The sequence below is a fragment of the Nycticebus coucang genome, chromosome 8, assembly GCF_027406575.1.
Source record: "Nycticebus coucang isolate mNycCou1 chromosome 8, mNycCou1.pri, whole genome shotgun sequence".
NCBI lineage: Eukaryota > Metazoa > Chordata > Mammalia > Primates > Lorisidae > Nycticebus > Nycticebus coucang.
Genome location: NC_069787.1, coordinates 71,679,520 through 71,692,692, shown reverse-complemented (window position 1 = coordinate 71,692,692; position 13,173 = coordinate 71,679,520). Strand labels below are relative to the sequence as shown.

At 35.6% G+C, this 13,173-nt stretch overlaps 1 pseudogene; it reads right to left on the bottom strand.

Moving 5' to 3' along the window:
• Positions 1-11,786: 11,786 nt before the first annotated feature.
• LOC128591189 (60S ribosomal protein L23a-like) lies at positions 11,787-12,238 on the bottom strand (annotated as a pseudogene).
• Between the last annotated feature and the right edge of the window lie 935 nt (positions 12,239-13,173).

The window sequence follows — 13,173 nt, the reverse complement described above, 5'->3', positions numbered from 1 at the left end:
TGGTACAATTCCTTAATTTCTCAGGACTTTTATTTAATTTTTAACATTTCTTATATTTTTTTCCACATGCTTTGCCAAAGCTAGCAAACCCTAAAACTATTTAGGAACAATGTATGGAGTAGATTTCTGGATAGAAAAATGGTCTAACTCATGAAACCAACTTCAGTCTTGTTCAGGGCAAAATCAACTCACCAGACTAAAGAAGATCAGTTCCCTAAGCTCCACTCAGCTTTCCAGACTCTTAGGCAAAAGAACATATAATACAAACTTATTGTCAAAATTAATTTAAAAGGAAGAACATAGCTTTTAGAATTGTTTTATTTTTTTTCTTTTTATTTATTTATTTTTATTGTTAAATCATAGCTGTGTACATTAGTGCAATCACCTGTACCCATTCTAAGATGCACCATAGATGTGGCCCCACCCATTACCCTCCCTCCACTAAAACCTCCCCCCTCCCTTCCCCTTCCTTGGCCCTTTTGCCATAGTCTTGTGCTATAGTTGGGTCATAGTCTTCATGTGAAAGCTATAATTTAGCTTCATAGTAGGGCTGAGTACATTTAGATCTCTTTGTTTTTACTCATCTGTGTTATTAGCATAGTCATACTCCTAGCCCTTTAATTTCTCCATAAGGCAGTCATACTCATGGCGTACACAAGGTACACTGTCTATTGTGTGATGCCTTCCATGTGCGCCACTCACCAATGTTCTATCATTCCTTGAACTAAATTTTATTCAATGAACCAGAAATATTTCTCTGTCCAACCCATGATAAACATCTTTAGTGTTTAGTGTTTCAGAGACACTGGCCATTTTGGACAGGAGACTAACTGTAAGAGGGAAATGACTAAGGTCTAGTGTGATGCCTGATGCATGGGCAGGTGCCATGCAAGCATGTCTTATGTGAATGAATGAGGCCAAAGTCAGCAGGAGAAAGAGAAAAATACTGTAAGCAAGAGATTCACAGAGAGATTTCAAGTAATTCTCCCAGAGAAATATCATCAAAACTTACCCAGGTTTAACTTTAGAGAAATTTGTGAAGTGTTTTCATAAATTTTTGCCTTGTGATGTGTCTCTAGGACACTTGTCATGTATGTTATCTGCCATCCAGCCCTTATCAAGATCTGCCTTCAGGGAAAATCTGCTAACCTTACTCACTGAGGGAAGTAATGATTGAGGGGCATTTACTTTAACCTTGATTTTAGGTATTTGCAACTTCAGATTATCTTACCCAATTTTGGTCTTCTCAAATGAAAGAAGTTTTGAATATGAATTTCCCCAGAGATGGCTGAAAGGGGTGAGTAGGGTGGTTGGAGTAATAAACGGATGGATGGATGGATGAATGTCATATCTTCGTTTACAAATGAAGAGCTATGTGCTATGTTACTTCAAGGGTTACCATCACACAGTCCAGGATGTGAATTTCTTTTTTTTTTCTCTCTCTCTCTCTGCATTATTATTATTATTGGGGATTCATTGAAAGTACAATAAGCCAGGTTACACAGATTGCATTTGTTAGGTAAAGTCCCTCTTGCAATCGTGTCTTGCCCCCAAAAGGTGTGGCACACACCAAGGCCCCAACCCCCTTCCTCCTTTCCTCTCTCTGCTCTTCCTTTCCCCACCCCTCCCTCCTTCTTTCTCTCTCTGCTCTCCTTTTCCCCCACCCCCACCATGACCTTAATTGTCATTAATGGTCCTCATAACAAAATCGAGTACATAGGATTCATGCTTCTCCATTCTTGTGATGCTTTACTAAGAATAATGTCTTCCAGTTCCACAGGATGTGAATTTCACTGGCAGGGCTGTGCACTACATAACCTGCACAACTATACATGGTGGCCATGTGTTAGCTTGGGAAGGCTGTTTACACAGGCGTTTAAGCAAATGCTAGCCTAGGTATTGACAGACAAGTATTTTTGTAGGTGTGGTTAATATCCACCATCAATTGCCTTTAATTAAAGGATATGAATCCTTAACAATCCTTCCTCCAATCAGTTGAAGGACTTAAGGACAAAAACTGAGTTTTCCTGGAGAAGAAGAAATTCTTCCTCAAGACCACAGAACCAACTCCTGAGCTTTAAGCCTGCTGACCTACCCTACAGAATTCAAAACTTTCCAGAGACATCATGATCATGTTTCTTAAAATAAATCTCTAAATAAAACAAACTTGTATATATATATGTATGCATAAGTATACATATACACAGATGCATCTATACACATATATGTATGTAAATACACACACACAAATATATATACCTTGTTGTCTATACAGAAGACAACATTAAATTAAACAGTAGACTATAATAGCCTTCATTCAAGAGACAACACATCCTTTTTGAGAGCCTACTATGTGCCAGATACTGTGGATGCAGCTGAGTATAAGTGATGCGGAGTAAAGAAGGTCATTATGAGATGGCATCACAAAAAAGGTGATGGAGGAGGAGGAGACTGCTCTGCCCTTGAGAGATTACTAGGATTCAGATAGGCAGCCTGAGGTAGAGCTGTTTCATCCCAATGTAAGAGCTACCTTTGCGTCCACCCAGGAAGCATCAATGATAAGTTATAAGAAATTTATCTTGTAGGCAAAAGATTCTATGCCAAGGAATCATTGCTGAATTATATTCATGATGAACAATGCTATGTCATGCAAACTCATTTTTTTCATCTATTCACCCATTAAATTAAACACTTCTGTGAATATGTACCAAAGAAGAAACATTTCTTTCTTTCATGGTTGTTGAAATCTGGAGTCTGATTGGCTTTACTTAAGCAAGTTACTAACTACTTTCTTTTCTGATTAACATTAATGAAGCTGCTTAGAAATTGCTGGTTTCCATTGATGTAAGAGAGAAGCTGTTTGAAAGCTGAGGGTCCCGTGAAGGATGACCCATCTTACTGTGATGCATTCCTGATAAAAAGTCAAAGATTGGGTTTGGAACATCTAGGAAATTCTGAACTCTGTAGGAGTAGATAACCTATTTCTTTCTCTTTCTTCCTATTTGCCTTCAGTTGTGGAGAAAATGCTAAGATGCCAATGGTTAGGATTTATGTACTATAGACTCTCACATGCTTTGAGTTATCCACCATTATCACCAACCCCCAATATTTTCTGTAGGGAGCAGTGACAAGTTCATGGTAGAAACTTCATTTTCTTGTATTTGAATCCAAACAGGAGATTTTGCTATTGAGGACATTTTGATATTTCAGGATCTTAATGGAAAGCAGAACTGGTTATTAAGATTGGAAATAAGGAGAGGAAAGTGTTGAACTTTTCAAAGGAGTTAAAATTCTTTTTAAGAGGTAGAATAATATTCAATGGGTCTCCAGAGAAAAAGATGTTTTCACAGTAGAGGAATTTCAGATGTAAAGGAGAAGGAAGAACATCTCTCTGGGTTGATATTGGGGAATCTCTAGGATATAAAGTCAAATGAAAAAACAAAGTACTGATTAGTATATTACCATATTAGTATGTAGATTTTATGAAAAAGATAGCTATAAGAAAATATATTTGCATTTGTTTATATCTCATAAATGAACAACCAAAAAAATAAACTCTGAAAATAATATAGTTAGTTTCAGAACTTCTTTGTGACCCCAAAAGGAAGCTCCACCCACATTATGCAGTCATTCCCGCTTTTCCTCTCCCCTCAGTGTCTGTCAACCACAAATCTGCTTTCTTTCTTCCCTATTTTCTCTTTTTTTTTTGGCCAGGGTCAGGTTTGAACCCACCACCTCCAGTACATGGGTCCAGCGCCCTACCCCTTTGAGCCACAGGCACCACCCCAAATTTCCCTATTTTCTAGCTTTATGAATTTGCCTTTTCTGGATATTTCATATTAATGGAATTATACAATATATGGCCTTTCGCATTTTGCTTCCATGATGTTTTCAAGGTCCATTCACATTGTGGCATAAATTACTACTTCATTTCTTTTTATGTCTCAATGGTATTTCATTACATGAATATATAAAGCCATTCATCTATTGATAAACATTTGCATCATTTCCACCTGTAGACTATTGAGAATTGTGCACTATGAACATTTGGGTACAAGTATTTGTTAGAATACCTGTTTTCAATTATTTGAGGTATACACCTAGAAGTGAAATTTCTGGGTCATATTGCAATTATATGTTTACCTTTTTGAAGAGCGACCAAATTCTTTTCTACAGAGGCTGGGCCATCTTAACGTTCCTACAGCAATGTCTGACAGTTCTAATTCCTTCATATTTTTGTGGAGGAAAATACTTGCTAATTTACATTTTTTTATTTCTTATTTTTTATGTTATTATTTTATTATTATTATTTTTTTTTTTTGCAGTTTTTGGCTAGGGTTAGGTTTGAACCCACCACCTCTGGCATATGGGGCTGGCGCCCTTCTCCTTTGAGCCACAGGTGCCACCCCATTACATTTTTTATTTTTTTAACTTAATTTTTTTAAATCATAACCATATACATTTATGGGGTACCATGTGATGATTTGATATACAATGTGGAATGCTTAAATCAAACTAATTAACATAACCATCACCTCATTTACTTATTTTTGTGGTATGACATTTATAATACACTCTTAGTTGTTTGTCTTGCATTGTGTGCATTAGGTGAGATCCTGCCAAATACCCTCTTTCCACTCACCCCCCCCTTTCTTTCTGTACCATCTTTGTATTTAATCATTCATATGAATGTGTAAGTGTTTATATATTGATTTCATAATAGTATTGAGAACATTGGATACATTTTTTTTTCATTCTTGAGATATTTTACTAAGAAGAATATGTTCCAGCTCCATCCAGGTAAACAAAAGAAGTAAAGTATCCCTCTTTTTATGGTTGCATAGTATTCCATGGTATAAATATACCACAATTTGTTTATCCATTCTTGTATTGATGGGCATTTGGGCTGTTTCCACAACTTGGATATTGCAAATTGGGCTGCAATAAACATTCCAGTGCAAATGTCTTTGTTGTAAAATGATTTTTGTTTATCTGGGTAGATATGTAGTAATGATATTGCAGGATCAAATGGTAGGTCAACTTTCAGTTCCTTGGGAATTCTCCATACTACTTTCCAAAAAGGCTGTAATAGTTTGCAGTCCTACCAGCAGTGCAGAAGTGTTCCTTTCTCTCCACATCCACACCAACATCTGCAGTTTAGGGATTTTGTGAAGTGGGCTACTCTGACTGGAGTTAGGTGATATCTCAAAGTGGGTTTGATTTGCATTTCTCTGATGATTAAAGATGACGAGCATTTTTTCATGTGTCTGTAGGCCATGTGCCTATCTTCTTCAGAGAAGTTTCTATTCAACTCTCTTGCTCACAAAGAAATGGGGTTGTTTGTTCTTTTCTTATTGATTAGTTTGCGTTCTCTGTGGATTCTAGTTTTCAGATCTTGTCAGAAACATAACCTGCAAAAATCTTCTCCCATTCTAAAGGCTATCTGTTTGTTTTACTTATGGTGCCCTTAGCTGTGCAGAAGCTTTTAAGCTTGATCAGATTCCCAGTAATATATTTTTGGTGTTGCTTCAAGTGCCAGGGTGTGGGGCGGGAGGATCCTCCCCTCCCCATAAAATATTTTCAAGCATTTTCCCTGCACTCTCTTCTAGCATTTTTATAGTTTCATGCCTTAAGTTTAAATCTTTTATCCATTGACAATCAATTTTTCTTGGCGGTAAAAGGTGAGGGTCTAGTTTCAGTCTTCTACAGTTCACTAGCCAGTTCTCCTAGCACCATCTGTTAAATAGGTAATGTTTTCCCCAATGTATGTTTTTGTTAGGCTTATCAAAGATCAAATTATGATATGCTCATGCCACCTTGCTAGACTCAACCAGAAAGAATTAGTAATTTTCAATAGACCTATATCAAGCACTGAAATAGTATCAACTATACAAAATCTCCCAAAAAAGAAAAGCCTGGACCAAATGGCTTCACATCAGAATTCTACTGAACCTTCAAAGAAGAACTAGTACCTATATTACATAACCTTTTCCAAAACAGAAAAAAGAAGGAATCCTCCCCAACACGTTCTATGAAGCAAATATCCCTTAATCCCCAAAGAAAGAAAGGACTCAACAACGAAAGAAAACTATAGGGCAATATCATTATGAATATCAATGAAAAATATTCAATAAGATCCTACCAAACAGAGTTCAATGATACATCAAAAAATATATATACCATGATCAAGTTGGTTTTATTCCAGGGTTACAAGGTTGGTTCAACATACATAAATCTATAAATATAATACACCATATAAATAAAATAAAAAACAAATACCATATCATTCTATCAATTGATGGAGAAAAAGGTTTTAATAATATCTAGCATCTTTTCATGATTAGAACATTTAAGAACCTGATCAAACTAAAAAGCATCTGCACAGCCAAGAACACAGTAAGTAAAGGAAGCAAACAGCCCTCACAATGGGAGAAGATATTTGCAGGTTATGTCTCCGACAAAGGTTTAATAACCAAAATCCACAGAGAACTCAAACATATAAGCAAGAAAAGCACAAGTGATCCCATCGCAGGCTGGGCAAGGGACTTGAAGAGAAACTTCTCTGAAGAAGACAGGCGCACGGCCTACAGACATATGAGAAAATGCTCATCATCCTTAATCACAGAGAAATGCAAATCCAAACTACTTTGAGATATCATCTAACTCCAGTAAGATTAGCCTATATCAAAAAATCCCAAGACCAGAGATGTTGGCATGGATGTGGAGAAAAGGGAACACTTCTACACTGCTGGTGTGTTGCATGACTGGAGACGCGAACGAACAGCAGCTTTGCTGTGGGTATAAACTCGCTCCTGTAATTATTAAGTCAAGAAACAGACTACACGGTATGGGATGGCGTGTAGCAAAATTCTTTATTCAGCGTTTTGATTTTATACCTTTCTAGTCACGTACACACTTAATCTATCATCTGTTAGTTTCACCATTACCTCATTTTACCTATCTGAAATTAACTTGAAAGGAAATATCCTGTTACCATTTCAACACAATCAATTTTGCAGTAAACATCTTCTAGACACTGACTAATCTCTGGGCAGGTATCTAAATAAAGATCACAAAGAAGAAAGTAGCCACAGGGAACAGAGTTAATGGAAGAGTATCTTCAAGCGTTCACTCAGTTTACTCAGTATGAAGTAACGACTGTGTCTTTCCTTGGGGGCAGATCACCTATAGACCTCTGACAATATGTTGATAACATACATCAACCCTCTGGCCCATATCTCTGAGGAAGAGTGTCATGCCCTTTGATCTCAGGCTTCACTGGGTGCACAGCTTCAGAGAATTGGCTTGTGGAATTTTTAACTCCAGGCAAGCTAACTCTGTGTGTGTTCCAGGGGGACTCAGGTCCCTTAAGCCTCTGGAAAAATAGCAAGCCATTTTAAACTCACACTGAGTTCACTTTGTGTGCTTGATGTAGGATATGTTTATTTCTAAATATTATCCTACATGGTGAGAATGCAAATTAATACATTCCTTTTGGAAAGATGTTTGGAGAACACTTAGAGATCTAAAAATAGATCTGCCATTCAATCCTGTAATTCCTCTACTAGGTATATACCCAGAAGACCAAAAAATCACATCATAACAAAGATATTTGTACCAGAATGTTTATTGCAGCCCAATTCATAATTGCTAAGTTATGGAAAAAGCCCAAGAGTCCAGCAATCCATGAATGGATTAATAAATTGTGGTATATGTACACCATGGAATATTATGCAGCCTTAAAGAAAGATGGAGACTTTACCTCTTTCATGTTTACATGGATGGAGCTGGAACATATTCTTCTTAGTAAATTTCTTTTTCATATTGTTCTAGTAGTATATTGAAATGAAATTGATTTTCATGTTAATCATGTTGAGGAAATTCCCTTATATTGCTAGGTGGTTCAGAGATTTTATCAAGAAGAGGCTTTGAATTTTGACAAAGTCATTTTCTGCATCAATTGATATGCTCATGTACATTTTTTCCTTTGTAATGTTAATGTGGTATGTTGCATTGATTGATTTTCATATTTTAACAACCTTTGAATTCCTGAGATAAATTCCATTTGATGATGACATTGCTAGCATTTTGTTGAAGATTTTTTGCATCTATATTTATAAGTGATATTGATTTATAATTTCTTTCCTTGTTATGTCTTTGTTTGATTTTTGTGTAAGGGCAACACTAAACTCATAGAATAAGTTAGGTACTATTATTTCTCTTATTTTTTAGAAGAGCTTGAGAAGAATTAGTGTTAATTATTCTGTAAATGCTTGGTAGAATTTATCAGGGAAGCCATAGACTGCTAGGGTTTTCTTTGGTAAGGTTTTTAACTACTGATTCAATCTCTTTACTTGTATCAGTCTATTAGATTTTCCATTGATTTAGTTTTGATAGTTTGTGTGCTTTTAACATGTCTGTTTCATCTAGGTTATGTGATTTATTGTTATATAACTGATCATATTCTGTTTTAATCATTTTTATTTCTGCAAGATTGATAGCAATGTCCCCACTTTTATTTCTGATTTTAGTAATTTGAATTTTCTTTCTCAGTCACTCTAGTTAAAGATTTGCCAATTTTGTTAATCTTGTCAAAGAATCAACTTCTGGTTTTATTTTTTCTTTCCTTTTTAAATACTGTTTCATTTATTTCTACTCATATTTACTTTTTTCTGTCAGCTTTGAGTTTAGTTTGCTCTTCATTTTCTAGTTTCTTGAAATGGAAAGTTAGGTTATTGATTTGTGATTTTTTTTTTTTTTTTTTGTAGAGACAGAGTCTCACTTTATGGCCCTCGGTAGAGTGCCATGGCATCACACAGCTCACAGCAATGTAGACATTTACAGTTATGAATTTCCTCTGACCACTTTTTTACCTGCATCTTATAAGTGTTGTCATGTTGTGTTTTTATTTTCATTTGTCTTAAAATATTTTCTAATTTCTCTTGTGATTTCTTCTTTGAGCCACTGGTTGTTTAAGAGGGTGATTTTAAATTTGAATAGATTTGTAAATTTTTCAGTTTTTCTTCTGTTATTGATTTCTACCATCATTCCACTGTGGTCAGAGAAAGTACTTTGATAATTTCAGTCTTTCAAAATTTATTGAGATTTGCTTTGTGGCTATCCTGAATATTTCTATTCTGGAGAATGTTCCATGTTTACCTGAAAAGAATGTATACTCTGCTGTCATTGGGTGGAATGTTCTGTATATGTCTGTTAGATTTAATTGGTTTATAGTTTTCTCAAGTCCTTTACTTCACTATTGATCTCTTGACTTGTTATTTTATCCTTTATTGAAAGTAGAATGTTGAGATCTACAACTAGTGTTTTCCAACTGTATGCTTCTCCTTTCATTGCTCTTAATTTTTCCTTCATACATTTGGGAGAACACTTGATAAGTGTGTATATATTTATAATTTTTATATTTCCTTGATATATTGATACTTTTAGGAATATATCATGTTCTTTTTCTTTTGTGACAACTTCTGCTTTAACATGCATTTTACCTGATGCTAGTATACCACTCTAGCTCTCTTTTGTTTGCTATTTGCATGAAATACTCTTTTCCAGCTTTCAACCTCTTGTGTCTTCAAATCTAAAATGGATCTCTTATAGTTAGCAAATAGATGCATTATGAATTTCTTTAAAAATCTACTCTGCTATTAAAAAGAGCTTAATCTGTTTTCATTTAATTATTGATAAGAAAGAGCATGTGCCATTTTTTTTATTTGTTTTCTATGTGTCTTATCTTTTTCTTCTTCTTCTTCAATTCTTTATTTCCTTCCTTTGTGGATTTTTGTTTTGTGTTTTTTAGACACACTATTTTAGACACACTCTATTACTCTGGGTAGAGTGCCATGGTGTTGCTCATAGCAACTTCAAATTCTTGAGTTTGACCAATCCTCTTGCCTCAGCCTAGTGAGTAGCTGAGACCATAGATGCCCACCACAACACTGGATAGTTTTTCTGTTTTTTAGTAGATATGGGGTATCACTCTTGCTCAGGCTGTTCTCAAACTCCTAAGCTCAAGCAATCCACAAGCTTCAACCTCCTAGAGTGCTGGGATTATAGGCGTGACCCACTGCACTCAGCCTTCTCTTGTGTTAGTTGATTTTTTTCCCTACTATACTATTCAATTCCTTTCCCACACATTTTTTAGTTGTTTTCTTAGTGGTTATCTTGAGCATTAAAATAAATGTATTACACTTACAAAATTCTGGTTTGAATTAATGCAAGCTTCACTTTAATCATATATAAAATCACATACATATATTTCTCCATTGCTCCCAATTTGTGTCATAATTGTCACAAACTGCATTTTTTTCAGATTAATATGATGGTACAAATGATTAGGTTATGTTGCAATGTTTGCATTTGTTAGGTAAAGTCCCTGCTGTACTTGTGTCCCACACCCAGGAGATGTGCCATATACCCTTACAGTTTGCCATTAAGTGGGAGCACACCCATCCCCCCCCACCCTTTTCTTCCTCCTCCAACTTGAATTAAATCAAGTTTCCCTCTTGTATGGGCATGTATTAGTTTGTCTACTGGCTTCATATTAGTATTGAGTATACTGGATACTTGCTTTTCCATTCCTGCGCTATTTTACTAAAAAGATCATGTTTCAACTCTATCCAGGTTTATACAAAAAATGTAAAATCTCTGTCTTTTTTATAGCTGAATAATATTCCATGGTATACATATACCACAGTTTATTAATCCATTCAGGGATTGATGGGCACTTAGATTGTTTCCATATCTTAGAGATTATAAATTGAGCTTTAATAAACAATCTAGTGCAAATGTCCTTATAATAAAATGCTTTTTTTTTTTCCTTCTGGGTAGATACCTAGTAATGGGAATGTGGAATCAAATGAAAGATCTAATCTGAGGTCTTTGAGGATTCTGTATACTTCTTTCCAAAGAGGCTGTATTAATTTGCAGGCCCACCAACAGTGTGAAAGCATTTCCTTTTCTCCATATCTGCACCAGCATCTACAACATTGGGACTTTGTAATGTGGGCTATTCTCACTGGGGTTAGATAATATCTCAGGGTAGTTTTTATTTGCATTTCTCTGATGGTTAGAAATGATGAGCACATAACTATATCTTAATAGATATGTGCCCATTAGCATAGACTTATAATTATCATTTGTGAATTTGTCTTTTAAGTCATATAGTTAAAAAGTAGACGCTACAAACTGAAAACACAATAATACTGGTCTTTATGTTTACCTATGTAGTTAACTTTACCAATGTTATTTCTTTATGTGGCCTCAAGGTACTGTTTAGTGTCCTTTCATTTCATCCTAAAAGATTCCCTTTAGCATTTCCTGTGAAGGGTATGTATACTAGCAAATAACTCCCTCATTCTTGGGAATGTCCTAATTTCCCCTTCATTTTTGAAGAAAGTTTTGCTAGATACAAAGTTCTTGGCTGACAATTTTTATTCTTTTCAGCATATTAAAAATGTCATCTCACTGCTAGCTCACCTCTGTGGTTTCTGATGAGAAATTGTTAATTTTATTGAAGACAGCTTGTATGTGATCAATTGCTTCTCTCTTGCTGCTTTCAAGATTCACTCTTGTCTTTGTCTTTCAACAGTTTTATTTTTATATATCTCGGTATGGATTTTTTGCTTTTATCCTAATTGGAGTTTGGTAAGCCTCTTGGTTGTGTAAATTTATGTCTTTTATCAGATTTGGGAAGTCTTCAAGCATAATTTTATTTATTTATTTATTTTTACAGTAAAAAGTTATATATTTAGAATTGGCCAGCTGGACTTGGTTTAAATGAGCCCAATTTTGTTGGCAACATCCAAAGCATCATAATCAGGAGCCAGTCAAACATATGCCTTCTTCTCACCATCAGGCCTGATCAGGGTGTTGTCCTTGGCCACATCAATGTCATAAAGCTTCTTCACAACCTGTTTGATCTGGTGCTTATTGGATTTGACATCCACAATGAACACAAGTATGTTGGTGTCTTCTATCTTCTTCATGGCAGACTCAGTGGTCAGGGGGAACTTGATGATAGCATGGTGGTCAAGCTTGTTTCTCCTGGAGGGGCTTTTCTGAGGATATTTGTGCTGCCTCTGCAGTCTCAGAGTCTTTGGCTGCGGGAAGGTGGGTGATGTACGGATCTTCTGTTTTTGTGGTTGTGGATGCCTTTTAGCACTGCCTTCTTGGCCTTAAATGCCTTTGCTTTGGCTTCGGCTTCCTTCTTCACTTTTGGTGCCATCTTCAAGCATAATTTTAAAATATTCTTTCAGAGACTTGCTGGCTCTCTCTCCTCTTTCTCTGGGATCCCCACCATACATATGTTGGTACACTTGATGTTGTCTCATATTCCTTAGGCTCTGTTTGTTTTATGTTGCTATTTCTTTTTAAATAGTCTCTTTCTGCTCTGCAGACTAGGTAATGTCATTTTACCAACCTTCAAGTTTACTAATTTTTTATTTCTGCCAAAAAAAATCTAGTTTTGAGCCTTCTAATAAATTTTTTATTTATTGTAATTTTCAGCTTTAAAATTTCTATTTGGATCCTCTTTATAATTGATATACTTTTGTTGACATTTATAGAGGATTAAGCATCATACTTCTATCAGTGAGACATTATTGTTTTGGTTTCCTTTAGTTCCTTTATTGGAGGGGAGAGTAGTGTTTTAGCTCTTTGTGTTACAGGAAGACGATTTAAATTATTTGACCAACAAGTCCAATATCTATGCCTTGTTATTAGCATTTCTGTTAACTTATTCTTTTTCTTTTGAAACTTATTTTTCCATGTCTCAAATTTGTTTTTGAAAACTGGCAAATTTGAGTGCCATGATTTAGAATGTCATGTTAAGGCTGAGCACGGTGACTCACGCCTATAATCCTAGCACTCCAGGAGGCCAAAGTGGGTGAATTGCCTGAGCTCACCTCATCTCTAAAAGTAGCTAGGCATTATGGTGGGTGCCTATAGTCCCAACTACTCAGGAGGCTGAGACAAAGGAATTGCATGAGCCCAGGAGTTGAGGTTGCTGTGAGCTATGATACCATGACCCTCTACTGAGAGTGACAAAGTAAGACACTGTCTCAAGAATATCATGTTGACTCTAAAAACTAAATGACTCCCCTCCACGGGAATTTTTAGTTATTGCTTCCTGCAGGTTGCAATTATTTGTTTGTTTAGTGG